This window comes from Aegilops tauschii, chromosome 4, assembly GCF_002575655.3.
Source record: "Aegilops tauschii subsp. strangulata cultivar AL8/78 chromosome 4, Aet v6.0, whole genome shotgun sequence".
NCBI classification, from domain to species: domain Eukaryota; kingdom Viridiplantae; phylum Streptophyta; class Magnoliopsida; order Poales; family Poaceae; genus Aegilops; species Aegilops tauschii.
Genome location: NC_053038.3, coordinates 356,272,036 through 356,289,743, shown reverse-complemented (window position 1 = coordinate 356,289,743; position 17,708 = coordinate 356,272,036).

Here is a 17,708-nt window from a genome sequence, read left to right as displayed (position 1 = left end):
ATGTTATACATAGATCATCATTGCATATCATATTTTATTGCATTTTGTCAAATCCTCGATAAATCCTAAGCAACTCAAGGACCCTCGGAGAGAGTTGGGGATTTTCTCAAATTTTCATATTTGATTTTTCATCAAATAATAAGACGAGGATTTTGGTTTTAATTATTTTTCTCTCCGGAAAAATATTTCATTAAACAAAATAAATGAGAGGAGAAAATATGACTTCTCCAAAACAATTCAAATACTGGAGGAAAAATGTTAAAATCATTTATTGGATTTTATTCGGATTTTATTTGCATTAAAAATATTGCATATTTTCAAAATTTTATTTTGTGTTAAAAAATGTTCACCCTATTCTAGATTTTCTGACTAGACGGGCAAAATTTGTTTTATCTTTTTTGGATTTTTATTTATTTTTCTATGAATTATTTTCCGCGGAACATATTTAAAAAAAATGCGCAGCGCCCGACTGGGCCGAGGCCCAGCCGAGCCGCCGGCCCGCCCGCGGGATCTCCTCCCCGCGCACGACGCCCGCCGCCGCCGGAGTCCGCCATGGACACGGGAGCCCCGCCGCCGCCTAGCCCCTCCCCCAAGCCACCTCCCCCCCTTCTACATATACCCCCCCTCTCCTCCTCCCTCTCACCCCGCCGCCGGAGCCGCACTCGTCGCCGCCCGCTGCACCCGCGCCGCCGCCGCCTTGCACTCGCCGCCGCCGCTCGCCGCCCCTCGCCCCCGAGCCGCCCGAGCCCCGCCGCCCCCGCCGCCCCTCGCCGGAGTCGCCGGAGCCCCGCCGGAGCCCGTCCCCGAGGTAGCCGCACCTCGCCTCGTTTGCCGGTTTTTGTTAAAAAAAACCGTTCGTTTAAAAAAAACCTAGATCGGTTTTTTTTCGGTTTTGTTATTTTGTGAGCGTTCACCGACTCGTTCGTTTTAACGAACGCGTTCGTCGGATTTTCTCTGTTAACGAACGTCCGTTCTTTAACCGTTCGTCCGTTTTTCTTTTTCGTCGGATTTTTCCTGATTTTTCTCAGATTCGATTTCTGATCGAATCTTCGTTTCTGTTTAACTTCTCGCTCGTATATCGGAATCAGGTGATTCAAGCGCCTAGAGTTTCGTCTCGAAATTATCTTTCCGTTTAACCTACTCAAACAAGTTTTTGCTACTGTAAAATTTGACCTAGATCCAGATTAGTAAACGAAGCTTGTTTCTTTCACCGTTTGACTTTCGTTGCTTCGTTCGAGTTGATTCTTTTTGCAAACCGGAGTTCTTAAGTTGAACTTTCTGGTTGGATCTTTCATTCGAGTTTTACCTGTGCATTAGATGAGTACTGATTGTCTGCTTGTTTGTTTGCGATAGAGTACCCGGAGTGTGCCGCTTGTTACTTCGAATCGCTAGGTTTTGCGGATCATCAGCAAGGCAAGTAACACTTTGATCATACCTTCCATACCCAGTTTTTATTGCATTAGATCTATTCCTCAAACATTGCATGATTAGGATCTAATTAAATTGTGGGTACTGGGAAGTAGTTGAGGTAGTACCTATTACCTGTTTTCTTATCAAACCCTTGGGAGTTAATTCTACGTTGCTATTATATTGCCATGCTATGCTCGTAGACGTGGATTTGGGTTTGAGAGATATTCATGACAGATGTGAGATTGTTAATAATGGTTTACCTAAGGTGGCAACTAAAACTCACATCTGGGTGGATTGAGGCACCTGGAGAATCCAGTGTTGTCTGTTTGTATAAGGACCGCCACCCAGGCTCAAAGGGACCATAAGATTATTCATGCTAGAAACTTCCGTGTGCAGCCACAAGCTATTATGGGCTCTAGCATAGTTGAGTAGGTTACATGATCTCTTGAAGAGGTGGGCTAGCAGATGTAGGGGAAAGTAGGTGTACCGGTCCACCCGGAGTAAAGAGTGATTGTTCCTGAAAGACTGTGTCTCGGTCATCCGTTTCTCAAACATCATGCAGTGCGAGAATCAAGCGGAGGCGATCGAGTCTTGTGGGGAAAAGTGCGCAAACCTCTGCAGAGTGTACAAACTAATCATGGTTAGCCGTGTCCCCGGTTATGGACAACTTGAGTATCTAGTACCTGGATTATCATTTGAATCTCATCACCATGTTACTTTTAATTAATTTTGTGGGTTATGACGACACTTAATTGGGATTGAGTTGGAGGTACCTTCTCAATGTTTAACAACCACCATGATAGTTAAATAAAATTTATTCCTTTGAAGTAGGGAAAAATTGGCTTTTCGCAACACTGTAACCATAGAGCTTTCCACCAGCCATAAATGCATGTAGTATAGCATTATTATTGTTCATTATTCTCTATGTGTTACTTTGCCAGCATATTCTATGTGCTGACCCGTTTTCGGGCTGCAACGTTTCATGTTGCAAACTTTTCAGACGACGAGTAAGGTGCCTTAGGTCGTGGTCTTATACTCAGTGATGCCGCTGGAGTTGATGGACTCACTTATCTTCCAAGACTTCCGCTGTTATCGTATTTAGATGGCCTTAAGCCATATTTATCATACTTAATCTCTTTGGAGATATTCGATGTAATAAGTGTGTGATTGCTACTCTGTTATAAATCCTCCATTTGTACTGTGCGTGTCAGCATTACTGATCCAGGGATGACACTGGTGCACAGCAGCACAGACCATTTGAGGTCTGGTTGCTACAACTGTATGGCCTCAAACAAGCTCCTCGCGCTTGGTATGACACACTCAAAGACTTCCTGAAGAGCAAAGGCTTCAAACCTGGTTCTCTAGACCCCACTCTCTTCACGAAGAAATATGATGGAGAGAATCTATGTGGATGACATTATCTTTGGTTGCACTGCCAAGAGATACAGTGATGAGTTTGGGCATATGATGCAAGAGCAATATCAGATGTCCATGACGGGAGAGCTGAAATTATTCCTTGGTCTTCAAATCTGTCAACAGAGAAACGACATCTTCATATCACAAGAAAAGTACCTCAAAGATTGCCTGAAGAAGTTTGGAATGCAAGACTGCAAAGGGTACACGACGCCAATGCCAACCAAAGGTCAATTGGGCCCCGACGACAATGGTAAAGAGTTCGGTCAAAAGGCATACCGCTCCATGATTGGTTCTTTATTGTACTTATGTGCATCTAGGCTAGATATTATGGTTAGATTTTGCATGTGTGCCCGATTGCAAGCGGCACCAAAGGAGTCGCATCACCTCGCGGTGAAGCAAATCCTTCGATATTTGGCTCACCCCAACGCTAGGATTATGGTATCCAAAGGGCTCAGAGTTTGATCTAGTTGGATTCTTAGATGCTGATTATGCTGGTGATAAGGTTGATCGCAAGTCCACATCAGGCACATGTCACTTTCTTGGACGATCCCTTGTCTGCTGGTCTTCAAAGAAGCAGAACTGTGTATCACTCTCCACTGCTGAATCTGAATACATTGCTGCTGGATCTTGTTGCGCTCAGCTTCTTTCTATGAAGCAAACCCTCAAGGACTATGGCATCAATAAGAAGAAGGTGCCCTACTATGACAATGAAAGCGCCATCAAGATTTCTCACAATCCAGTTCATCACTCGAAGACAAAGCACATTCAGATCTGTCATCACTTTCTCAGAGACCATGTGTTGAAGGAAGACATTGATATCATTCACGTCAACACTGAAGAGAAATTGTCAGATTTCTTCACGAAGCCCTTGGACGAGAAAAGGTTTTGCAAACTGCGGTGTGAGCTAAATATCTTAGAATCCTCAAATGTCGTGTGAATGGACACACATCCTAACGCTTATGCATATTGATGACTTAGATGTGCAACACACAAAGTAACGTATGTCTTCAATTCATGAAGACATACACTCTGAGTGTGAATACATTAATGCGGAATTTGACTTCAGAGCGCCACGATAATTGTGCACCGTGTCTGGGTCTAATACTTCCTATACGGTGGGTAACGCCACCACCAACCTTTCTTGAAGATTTTTGTTTGGCATCATGTTGCATTATCTTCAAAGTTGGTTTGTCTACAATGTTGATTTATCTTCACAATGTTTGATTTGGTCTTCATTGCTATATATATATATATGTGTGTGTGTGTGTGTGTGTGTGTGTGTGTGTGTGTATTCGGTCCTCTACAACATTCACTTATAGCTATGTCTACAAGTTGCCATTTTCTGCGCTAAGTGAATGTGATCGGACCCTAACCCCTTCTGTGCTCATCCCTCTAACTCTCTCTATCTCTTCATATGCATTCTATTGACACTTGTTGATTGTCTTCACTGTGTCCTTGTCAGTCGAAGATATAGAGACCAACATTTAAAATGCTATTATTATCTCTATCCTTTTTGCCTGAACCCGGAGAAGCCGAAACGACCACCCGACAAACCAGGCGTGCGTGGGGTGGTGGCACAACATATAAGCTATTGCATGATGCCACGTGTCCCTTAGATGTGAATCCCTAGGGGCAGCTGAGTAAATTCACTAAGCCGTCCCTCCTTATAAATACTCACCCCCGGTGGTCATAAAAATCTACTCCCCTCGCTGTCTCGCTCGAAACCTAGCGCCGTCGCTAGCTTCCGTCATCCCCGAGACGAAGCGCTTCGCTGCCACGACTTCTCCGTCGTCATCGTCACGCCGGCCGCGGACATCTTCCTCCTGCCGCCGCCGTAGGTGTCTTCCGCCACCAAGTTAGGGCGCAGAAGATTGAACTGCTCGGCCTCCATCCGCCTCGTCTAGCAGTTCTTCGAGCGGTAAATAAGAACTCACCTTTTACCTTTTATTTGATCCAATGAACTCTCCACAACTTCCAAAAGTTTTTTTTACACTTCCTAATATGGATCTTTCCTCCTCTACACCTCATAATTTGCAAGTACTTTCACTTATGCTTCACAACTAGTTAGATTCCTCACTTGTACTTATTCATGGATTCGTACAAATCTGGAACCAACTTACATCGATTAGTGAATGTCTTCGCGCTATGAGGTCAATGTCTTCAAACTAATTTATCTTCAAAATCTTTTGAGAATTCATATGACCTCTTCCCCTTCCCTTGCATATCTAATGTTGTCACAGGTACATGTCCGTGGGAGAGTCCCTTGGTTCTCATAGTCTGCATTCATTTGCAGAGTTTTTACAGCATCACATTGAATCACCTGAAGCAAGTTCTTGTCAGACAAGCAGACTGAAGCCTAACACTCTTGTGAAGCCTTTCAGTCTGAAGCCAATGGCAGGTGGAAAATCTGCGAAGAAAGGGGGCCGCCAGCGTCGTGATAACACAACATTAGACCTGCCTCCTGACCTATATGAACTATACAAGTCAGATCCAGAGGAATCCTACACACAAAGCAAGTCCAGAGTCCAATGGATTCGAAGATATTGGGCACAGGAATGGTTTCTATATCATTTTGTGACTCCTGAGTACGCAAATAAAAACGCCGTGAGGCCTCCTTGGGCAGATATCATCTACAAGAAGCTTCAACACAAGACCAAGGCTGAAGCCATTGCAAAAGGCTTCTTTCCTTGCATGGTCAGAGGCCCAATGCTTGAAAATGCCGACCCATCAAGTCTTCGATGGTGCCGAGAGGATGATTTATTTGATGAAAATTATAAGTATGCCAAGTACTCTGCTGCTCAGAACAAGAAGGATTTCGGGCTTGACTTCAACCGGGGTCCAGCTCGACCAAGGCCCGATGGCAGTTATGAAGCCGAACCAAATGTCATTGGTCGTTTCAACGGCTTTGATGGGCTTCTCACACACATTGCTGTGCAAAGGGCCAACATTGACGATGCTGCCCAAGATGAGCCACCGTGTGAAGATTCTGCACCTCCGAAGCCAGTGAAGAAAGCAAAGGCTTCAAAACATGAATCTGCTCCAAAAGCTTCAAGAGTGAAGCCATTGAAATCTGCACCTCCTGAATCCAGTGTGCATTCCGAAGATCTGTCTCGTACTTCGAAGAAGAAGAAAATATATGGGCAAGGCCTCAAGCCAGCAAGCATCCTGCGCCATGATGAAGATGTAATAGATCTATCCAGTGATGAAGATCTCGCTGATGATGCCCTTGAATAGCTGATCAAGAGCAAACATGAGGCTGAAATCTTTCAAGATTTGCCTCTATTTGATGCTGACATTCTGAACAACTTCATCGATGAGTGGTATGAAGATACATCCCTTACCATTGATGATCTGCAACTTCCCATTGGCATCAGCGTGACCTTCCAGGGCTATATTGCTAAGGAGCTTGCCATTGCTCAAAAAGCCATTGAGCAGAAGAACAAAATTGACCATGAAAAGGTTGTTTTAAAGAAGCACATGGCCAAGCTTAGCGTCAAGGATGTTCAGAACTTCAAGACCATGATGGCAGATCTCAAGGTTGGGTTTCACAAGCGTCGTGATGAAGCCAAGGGCTCTCGAGAGCGCCTCAAATATTATGCCGAGAAATGTGTACAGGCTCACAATGAAGCCTTGAAAAGAAATGCTCTTGGGCGTCTAGGCATTGACCCCAAGATGGCTGCTGAGAAGAAGAAACCAGTGCACGGTGAAACTGAAGCTCCAAGGCAGGAAAGACCAAGCATTGTCTTCCCTGCCAGTATGACTGGCTCGAAGCCAAAGGTCCCATCAGCTGCTTCTGAGAAGAAGAAGACAAAGCAGGTTGAGGCTGAAGCCAAGAAGCGAAAGCATCAAGAAGCCTTTGATGCTGCTCCATCAAAGAAGAAGTTGAAGACAAAATCTTCAAAGTCTTCAAGAAAAGATTAAACTGCACCTCAAGAGCCGCTGCTTGTTGAACCCATCCCTGTTGCCTTACCTGCCTCCTCCAACAGCGAGCGTCGTTTAGTTGTGCATGAGCCTGCTACCATAGAGGCTGATGACTCTGAAGAGATTCTAGCTGCTGGCCTCATCGCAGCTGAAGACATTGGTCATCAAGACAATGTAGTTGATGATGAAGTCCTTCCTCAGTTTCCCCAGATCATGCCCAAGCTGGTGTCATCGCCTACTCCCTCTAGCAGTGAACAAATCAGTATTGGCGGTCCTACGACGCCAATCACCCAAGATGATTTCTGGGAAGAGCAACACCCAACACTCTGCTCCATGAAGTCATTCCTCGCACTCCACCAACTCATGTCACCACTCCAGTGATTGAGACTCCACAAGACACCCCTGAAGACATGGAGAAGACCACTCCCTCACCACAGGCGCCGCCCTCCTTCCGAAGGCTTCACAGAGGCCCCAGGCCAACGGTCTCCATGTCGAGCATTCCCGAAGAATATGTGCAAGCCACAACCTCGGTAGCACGTCAAGTGTTCCCTAAAGCCATCCCTACAGAAACTGCTCAAGAGTCTGAAGCCAAAGAGGCCGAAGATATTCCGGCTGCATCAGCCGAGGAAAGAGAAGAAGATCAAGCTGTTATTCCCCCTACCGTTGAACAAAGAGAGAATCAAGATGTGATTGTGCCTGACCCACCAGTTCTTGAAGCCACTGAAGCCATGAAAAATGTGTCTGCTGATGCAACTGCTACTGAAGCCGATGATGTTGTCATGGCTGAAGACAATACGCAGCCCGGAGCCGCCCTTCTGGCTGAAGCCCATGATGCCACCGAAGACATTCAGCCATCCACCTCGGATGTTGCTACTGCTCCTCCTGTACCTCACACTATGGAAACGGGCATTCTATCGTGGTGAGCTCGTCACTGTCAAGTGGCCAATCCTGACACCTCCTGTTGCTCCTGGTCCCCAGTATGATTACCATGTGGAGCAAAGGCCTCAGACGCAGAAGCCCAAGCCCAGGTTGCCAAGGCTTCCTAGTGTTATTACCACATAGGGCTCATTCAGTGTCCTCAGCTTCAGAGAGCACAACACATTCTTTGACAAGGCCAAGGATCCTTACAAGAAGCCCAAGATCTCCTCTGACAGGTTCTGGAGCCACCAACAATGAAGCTATTACTCATGTATACTGTACAACCAGGACAGAATCTCCCCCCACAAGCGCCTGTGCTGCGATGCCATTGCTAGATTTCCTTGCCTTGAAGAAGCTCTGGACTGTTTTCGTGAAGTTGGCTTGATCCCGTTCGTCGTTGACAAGGAGCACTGGAATGAGGAAATCTTGCTGCAATTCTATGCCACTCTTCATATCTCAAGCTACAATAGGGATCTGAAGACATGGGTCCTTGAGTGGATGTCAGGTGATGTACATCATGAAGCCAAAGCTCAAGACATCATCGAGCTAACTTCCCTGCCCACTCCTCGTGATCTCTATGAGCCAGGTTGTCAGTGCTATGAACAAGAATTCCAGAGCATCTTTCAGAAGCCAGAGCTCAACATGAGTCAAATGTTAAGCATGATGAAGCCTTTGCCAGTTGATGCAGAGTACCCAAGGAATTCTTCGTTAATGACCTCGAGTACCTGCCCCGCTCCATATAACACATATTGAGGCATACACTATGTCCTATCAAAGGGCATTCTCCTCACGCCAAGATTTAAGGCGCTATGAAGACATTGGTCTTCTACATCATCAATGGCATCAGGTTCAATACTCAAGACTTCTTCATCCGTCAGTTGGCAACTTCAGGCATTGATCTGTTCGGTCTCAAGTTCTATGCTCCATGGGTTATGCGGATGATTAAGCTTCACTCCACCTTCAATTATCAAGCTTCAGCGCACAACCATGTTGTCTTTCTGCGTGAAGTGGATATGTCCCATGAAGCCATATATCCTGAGCCTGCCAAGGAACCTGTTCGCGAAGACAATGCTGCCTTCCAAAGCTTCACAGAACCTCTAGAAGGCGTTCATGTGCCTAATCCACATGCTGCTGGTGGTCATCTTGTTGGTCAACTCAGGCTGCCACACCGTGCCAACACTGATGCAACAGCCAGCACTGTAGCCCAAAGGCCTCACAAGCGTGCTCGTGTGCTGAATGACCGAGAGCTTCTTGTTTCACTTCATCAGAAGCAGGATAGGTGATACGTCTCCAACGTATCTATAATTTTTTATTATTCCATGCTATTATATTATCTGTTTCGGATGTTTTATATGCATTAATATGCTATTTTATATTATTTTTGGGACTAACCTATTAACCTAGAGCCCAGTGCCAGTTTTTGTTTTTTCCTTGTTTTTGAGCTTCGCGGAAAAGGAATACCAAACTGTAAGTGCATCTAGTGCCACCCCTAGTTGGTTTTGGAGTATTGACGACAAACCTGGTTGAGGGACTAATGTGTTTGTGAGAATTGCAGGATAACACAGGTAGTAGTCCCTCATTGATTCAGTTTACCTACCGGAGATGACCCCTAAAAATGTATGAAGACATTGAAGACAATGGTGGTATGTGAAGATATTCACATTGAAGACTATGACATGAGAAGACATCGCGTGAAGACTATGGAGCGCGAAGACTTAGTTGTTTCGTTGTTTCCTTTTCTTCTTTGTTGAGTCATAGGAACCACCGTACTGTTAAGTGGGGTCCCAGTGAACAAAGTCAGAGTGACTGAAGTGATGCTCAACCAAATACTATGTCTTCGAGCAAAGACAATGAGAGCAAATCTTATCCAAAGCTGGATGAGTCAGCTTTACTTGTAGCCTAAGTCAAGTTGCCGCGTGTGTTTGAAATCTGACCGTTGGAACACATGTCAGTTCCTTAGTGACCCAGGGTCATTTCGGACAAATCAGGTCGGGTTGCCTAGTGGCTATAAATAGCCCACCCCCTACACAATAAATTGGTGGCTGATCAGAGTTAGTGCACGGCTTTTGTCGTTTGAGAGCAACCCACCTCCGAAGCTTTTGAGAGAGAGAAATCCTTGCGAGGTCAACGCCCAAACACCCAGAGCCAAAGAGTGTTAGGCATCACTGAAGTCTTTCTGTCCGCGTGACCTGAAGACTTGTTACACTTGAGGACTGTGAATCCTCCAGCCGGTTAGGCGTCGCGTTCTGAGCATCCAAGAGTCATTGTGGATCGCCGGTGAACGAAGTCTGTGAAGGTTTGGAAGTCTACCTTGAAGACTTACCAGAGTGATTGGGCGAGGACTGGGTGTCCTTAGCTCAAGGGGAATAAGGTTAAGACACGGTCTTCTAAGTTAAATCTCAGCCTCCCTAACCAGACGTACAGTTGTCACAGCAACTGGAACTGGTCCAACAAATCCTTGTCCTCACCAAGCGACTGGTTCTATCCTCTCCCTCTCTTTACTTACAGTTTGTCTTCGTGAAGTCATTGTCTGTTTGCACTACCTGTTTTATTTCACTGTTTGACTACTATTGTTGTTTGGCTTCATACTATCTTCCATCCTGATCTTTACTACCTAGCTACTATTAGTCTTCGTGCTTCCACTTCATTGAATACATGACTATGGCTTGCTTAGTGTAGTCTACCTTCCGCTGCACATCAATAGGTTCATTTCTATTGTTTGTCTTCGAAACTCTCATGTTTTTAAGACTTCCATAAAATTGCCTATTCACCCCCCTCTAGTCGATAACTAGCACTTTCAATTGGTATCAGAGCAAGGTACTCCCTTGTTCTGTGTGATTCGGTTTAACCACCTGGAGTTTTAGCTATGTCGACTGCAGGGATAATCAAAGTCTCCGCTGCTTGCCCCGTCTTCGGTGGAACTGAATATCCCTACTGGAAGAATAAGATGTGCATGCATCTTGAAGCCATTGATGTCGACCTCTGGTATGTCATCAAGAATGGTGTCCCCAAGACTGGTGAAGGTGTCACCCCTGCCGATGTCAAGAAGTTCATTCAACTGGATTCTAATGCCAAGAACATCATCTGTGGTCATCTGACCAAAGGACAGTATGGCCGTGTGAGTGCTCTGGAAACGTCGAAGCTAGTCTGGGACTGGCTCTCCAAGGTCAACGAAGGCGTCTCAACCCAGAGAGATCAAAGGATCAGTGTTCTTCGCAACCTCTTCAACCGCTTCAAGAGAAACGACAATGAGAATGTCCAGCTCACGTTTGATCGCCTCACTGACATCACAAATGAGCTTCGTGCTCTCGGCGCCACTGAGATCACCAAGCATGAAATCGTCAAGACACTACTAAGATCACTTGACAGCTCGTTCAACACCCTTGCCCTCGTGATACAAGAACGCCCAGACTTCAAGACACTCGATCCGTCTGATATACTTGAGAGGCTCAACACACATGAGTTCCAGCTATCTGAGAAAAGAGATATCTATGGTCCCAACTACGGCCGAACTCGTGCTTTGAAGGCAAAAGCTGTTTCCTCATCTGAAGAAGAATCTGATTGCAGTTCTGATGATCCTGAAGACATTGGAAAGGAGCTTGCTATGCTTGTGAAGAAGTTCCAGAAGTTCACTAAGAAGAAGGGCTTCAGAAAGTCTTCACGATCCAGCTCAAGAAATGATGAAGCTTCCACTCATGACTACAAGAAGAGAACATGTCACAAGTGCAAGAAACCTGGACACTACATCTGTGAGTGTCCACAGTGGGACAATGAGAACAAGAAGAAGAAGAAGAGCAAGGAATATGATTCTGATGACAAGAAGAAGAAATAATCCTCAAAGTCTTCTTCCAAGTCCTCATCCAAGTCTTCATCTCATAAGAAGAGCTCTGGCAAGGCTCGTGCTTTTGTTAGCAAGGAGATGGATTCAGAGGAGGAGTCTGCTTCTGAGGAGGCGGAGGTGGAGTCTGAGGAGGAGTCTGACCCTGGCGTTGCAAGTCTGGCTCTAGCTACAACCTACGTTGCCAAGTCTATCTTCAACACTGAAGACAATGGCCCCGTCACCAACGCCAATGCTAATGACAAGGATGACTCTGTTCCCACCTACTGCTTCATGGCACGTGGTGCCAAGGTAAAATCACGCGATGCTTACTTTCAAACATCAAGTGAAGATGACTCTGATTGTGAATCCAAACCCAACTACAAAACACTTGCTAAAATTGCAACTGAACAACAGAAAGCTATGGAACATACTCAAAAACTGTTAGACAAAACCGATGACCTGTTGGACGCGGAAATGACCCGTTCTCAGTCCTTAATTGAAGACATAAAAAATCTTCATGTTAAGTACCAGGAACTTGAAAGTCGTCATGAAACGCTCACAACCACTCATGAAAAGCTTTCCTATGATTATCTTCAAAGGAAGCAAGAGCTTGAGAAATTGAGAGCGGCTCATGAAGATCTTCAAAAAGAGAATGAGTCACTTCGCGCTCAACAGATCAGTCCCGCTCAGGAAGGATTTGAACCACCATGTCTAAAATGCCTTGAGCGTGATGACGCTACTTCTATTGCTGAATGTTCTACTGCTGCTACTGTTGCAATATCTTCAACTGTTGATGTGGTAACTAACCCCTCTGCTGAGGATACCACTACTATTGCTGATGAAAATGCTAGGTTGAAGACATTGCTTGAAACAGGGATGTACAAAAGTCTCAAAGGGCATCAGACACTGTGCGATGTCCTCAAAAAGTAGATTCTGAACCGAAACCCTAGGAAAGAGGGTGTTGGGTTCGAGAGGAAAATGAATGTTGATGGCTCCTACTGGAAGCCTGAGCAGTACCCCAAAACCACATGGTTGCTGCAAAGGGACCATCAGTGGATCCATCCACCTTATCTGGCTTCACTTGTGCTAACCCTATTATCATTGATGAATCCTTTGATGCAAACTATAAACTGTTTAAGAATCAGAATGGTGAAGTGTTTGCCAGGTATATTGGTACTAACTGCAGGAATGGACCACCTATGAAGAAGATCTGGGTTCCCAAAAGTTGTCTTGAGAATCTTCCTGTGAATGTCATCATGACACCGCCTGGGAAGAAGACAAATCCCAGACCAAAGGCTTCATATGGTCCAAAGGCTCATACAGACAGAGGACTCACCTGAGTCACCCTAACGCCAATGTTTTGCAGGGAAATCATACTCAGACTTATGAATATGAGCGTGTTTCTTCAAACCGCTATGTTCATAAAACTAAGAAATTTTCTGCTTATTCATATGAGTACTATTCACCTCCTGCAAGGCTATTGGCAAGGGCTTCAAAGCCGAAGTTCTCAGATGCTGCCCTTAGACTCATTTCTTCTAAGCCACCCCTGAAGATGTGGGTGGTTAAGAAGAATTAACTTTCTTTTGCAGGGAAAGGTCTCCAGCCGGAAATCAAAGGCGTCTGATGCTAATGCTGGGGACCTAAAACATCTTGTAGGGCGCAAGATCAAGTGCCCAAATGGTCTTACTATGTATTTTGTTCCTGAATCGCTTGCCAATCATCCTATCAGTCCTAATCTTGATCTGAGCTTTGATAATCCTCTTGTCCGTCAAATGTTTATGCTTCACAATACTATTGGTGAAGCCTATCCCCCTAACTGTATTGTAGGGTATGACACCTCATGCTTCAGAATGGATTATGGACAGCGGATGTACTAATCATATGACTGGTGATCAAAGTCTTCTCATGGACTCAACCTTACGTCCATCTGACAAGAGTCGCATCACATTTGCTGACACTGGTAAAAGCAAGGTATTGGGTCTAGGTAGAGTTGCAATCTCAAAGGATCAGCACATGGATCGTTGCCTTGTACTAATGGAATCCTACAAATCTCTAGTCTTTGAAGGGTACCGGAAAGATGATCTGTACATGGTAGATTTCTCAGCAGGACCACAGCTTGCCGTATGTCTTCTAGCAAAAGCTTCAGAGTGCTGGCTCTGGCATCGAAGGCTAGGGCATGCTGGCATGAGAAACTTGCACACTCTCGCAAAGAAGAAGCATGTCATAGGCATAGAGGGCGTCAATTTCAAGAAGGATCACTTGTGCGGTGCTTGCGAAGCTGGAAAGATGACAAGGGCCAAGCATCCCTCGAAGACAATCATGACAACATCTCAACCCTTCGAGCTGCTACACATGGACTTATTTGGCCCTACTCACTACTCTACTCTCACTACTACTGCTTGTCTCTATGGCTTCATCATTGTTGATGATTATTCAAGATATACGTGGGTGCACATAATTCTCTACAAGACTGAAGTGTAGGATGTCTTTAGACGCTTCGCCAACCGTGCCATGAACAACTATGGCGTCAAGATCAAGCATATCAAAAGTGACAACGGCACTGAGTTCAAGAACACCGGCCTCGACCTTTACTTGGATACATTGGGAATCACTCATGAGTTCTCCGCTCCGTATACACCTCAGCAGAATGGCATCGTGAAGCGCAAGAACAGAACACTCATTGAGATGGCTCGGACGATGCTCGATGAATACAAGACTCCAAGAAAGTTCTGGCCTGAAGCTATTGATACTGCATGCCATGTCATCAACCGTGTTTATCTTCACAAGCTTATGAAGAAAACATCCTATGAACTCCTCACTGGTAAGAAGCCAAATGTCAGTTACTTCAGAGTATTTGGTGCTAGGTGCTGGATCAAGGATCCACATCACACTTGAAAATTTGCACCGAAAGCACATGAAGGTTTTATGCTTGGTTACGGAAAAGATTCGCACTCCTACAGAGTCTTCAACCTCTTTCACTATAAAGTGGTTGAAACTGTGGATGTGCGGTTCGATGAGACTAATGGCTCGCAAAGAGAGCACCTGCCAAATGTGCTAGATGAAGTTCCACCTAGTGAATCCATCAAGCTCATGGGAACTGGAGAAATCATACCAAATGAAGCACAACCTGAAGAGGAACTTATCATTTCTATACAAAATCAACCTGAAGACAGTGCTCAGCCCGAAGACAATCCTCCTAAGGATGACAATGATCCGCAAGAGCAAAATCTTCGTCCGGTTCATCCTCGTGTTGCAAATGAAGTACAGATTGAGAAGATAATTGATAGCATCAATGCGCATGGTCCACTCACTCGTTCAAGAGCAACACAGCTAGCAAATTTCTGTGGGCACTTTGCATTTGTCTCAATATCTGAACCAAAGAAAGTTGCTGAAGCCATCAAGGAACCTGAATGGATTCAAGCTATGCAAGAAGAGCTTCAACAGTTCAAGCTGAACAATGTCTGGGAACTTGTCAAGCGTCCTGACCCCCGCAAGCACAACATAATAGGCACAAAATGGATATATCGCAACAAGCAAGATGAGCATGGTCAAGTTGTCAGAAACAAGGCTCGTCTCGTTGCTCAAGGATACACTCAAGTTGAAGGGATTGACTTCGATGAAACATTTGCTCCTGTGGCTAGGCTTGAAGCTATTCGCATATTACTAGCCTATGCAAATCATCACAACATCCTACTGTATCAAATGGATGTGAAGAGTGCATTTCTCAACGAAAAGATTGAAGAAGAAGTGTATGTTGCACAACCTCCTGGCTTTGAAGATCCAAAACATCCTGAGATGGTGTACAAGCTAAACAAGGCACTGTATGGCCTCAAACAAGCCCCTCACGCTTGATATGACACACTCAAAGACTTCCTGAAGAGCAAAGGCTTCAAACCGGGTTCCCTGGATCCCACACTCTTCACGAAGACATATGATGGTGAACTATTTGTGTGCCAAATATATGTGGATGACATTATCTTCGGCCATACCAACCAGAAATACAGTGATGAGTTTGGACACATGATGCAAGAGCAATATCAGATGTCCATGATGGGTGAGCTGAAGTTCTTCCTCGGTCTTCAAATTTGTCAGCAAGCAATGGCATCTTCATATCTCAAAGATTGCCTGAAGAAGTTTGGAATGCAAGACTGCAAAGGTTATACGATGCCAATGCCAACCAAGAGTCATCTGGGTCCTGACGCCAATGGTAAAGAGTTCGATCAAAAGGTATACCGCTCCATGATTGGTTCTTTACTTTAATTATGTGCATCTAGGCCAGATATCATGCTCAGTGTTTGCATGTGTGCTTGATTCCAAGCGGCACCAAAGGAATCGCATCACGTAGCTGTGAAGCAAATTCTTTGATATTTGGCTTACACCCCAACACTAGGATTATGGTATCCAAAGGGCTCAGAGTTTAATCTAGTTGGATTCTCGGATGCTGATTATGCTGGTGACAAGGTGGATCGCAAGTCTACATCAGGCACGTGTCACTTTCTGGGACGATCACTTGTCTGTTGGTCTTCAAAGAAGCAGAACTGTGTATCACTCTCCACTGCTGAATCTGAATACATTGCTGCTGGATCTTGCTGTGCTCAGCTTCTATGGATGAAGCAAACACTCAAGGACTATGGCATCCATCAGAAACAAGTACCACTCTACTGCGACAACGAAAGCGCCATCAAGATTTCCAACAACCCAGTTCAGCAATCGAAGACAAAGCACATTGAAATTCGTCATCACTTCTCAGAGATCATGTCATGAAGGAAGATATTGATATCATACACGTCAACAATGAAGAGCAATTGGCAGATATCCTCCCAAAGCCCTTGGATGAGAAAAGGTTTTGCAAGTTGCGGTGTGAGCTAAATATCTTGGAATCCTCAAATGTCCTGTGATCAGGCACACATCCTAACACTTATGCATGATGATGACTTAGATGTGCAACATACGAAGTAATGTATGTCTTCAATCAATGAAGACTTACACTCTGAGTGTGAATAGATTAATGCGGAATTTGACTTCGGAGCGCCACGATAATTGTGCGCCGTGTCTAGGTCTAATATTTCCTATACGGTGGGTAACACCACCACCAAATCATGACAGAAAATGGGCTTTTCGTCCTGGGCGGGCCGGAGACGCAGCTGCATGACATTCTTTGGGCCGTCCATGACGGAAAACGCCGTGGTAGAAGCGAGGGCGAGGAAAATTTCGGCGAGTTCCCTGTTACGGTGGGAGGTCGGGGGCCGAGCGATGCGCATTTCTCTCGTACACGTACGCGCGTGTGTGCGAGGCGTTGGCTCTAACTGAACCCGAGCGAGGCGTTGGGCTCTAACTGAACCCGAGCGATTGCACTGCAGGCTACGCGTTACTGAACCCGAGTGATCGATCGATGGCTGTTAACTGAACCCGATCGAGCGATTCCTTCACTACTAATGCTAACTGAAGTCGATCGATGCTGCCTTTGGGATGAACAGTGAGCGTTGCGGGGGGGGGGGGGGGGTGGATGAACAGTGAGCGGTGGCGTTGCCTCTGGATGAACATGACCCCGTGGTGTGGAGGGCTGGATGAAAAGTAGACGGTGGAGGGGTGCCCGTGGAGGGGTGGTTGAACATGACCTCGTGGTGTGGAGGGATGGATGAACAGTAGACGGTGGAGGGGTGCCCGTGGAGGGGTGGTTGAACAGTAGCCGGTGGAGTAGCGCGCGGTGGAGGCTGGATGAACAGGAGCCCGTGGAGGCTAGAGGAGGTCGACGGTAGCCCGTGGAGGCTGGAGGAGGTCGATGATGGAGATGAACAGTATCCCGTGGAGTCCCGTTTTGCGGTACGCCACACCCCTCCCAATCAACAGGACCCCCGTTTCGACCGTAGGAGGTCCGTTTCGTCCGTTTTGCGGTACGCCACACCCCTCCCGATCAACAGGACCCCGTTTCGACCGTAGGAGGTCCGTTTCCTCAGTTTTGCGGTACGCCACACCCCTCCCGATCAACAGGACCCCCGTTTCGACCGTAGGAGGTCCGTTTCCTACGTTTTGCGGTACGCCACACTCCTCCCGATCAACAAGACCCCCGTTTCGACCGTAGGAGGTCCGTTTCCTCCGGTTTGCGGTACGCCACACCCCTCTCCATGAACACGACGCATTCCGTTGCCTCCCCATGAACACGACGCATTCCGTTGCCTCCCCATGAACACGACGACGACGTTGTTTCTCCTTTCCGACCCAG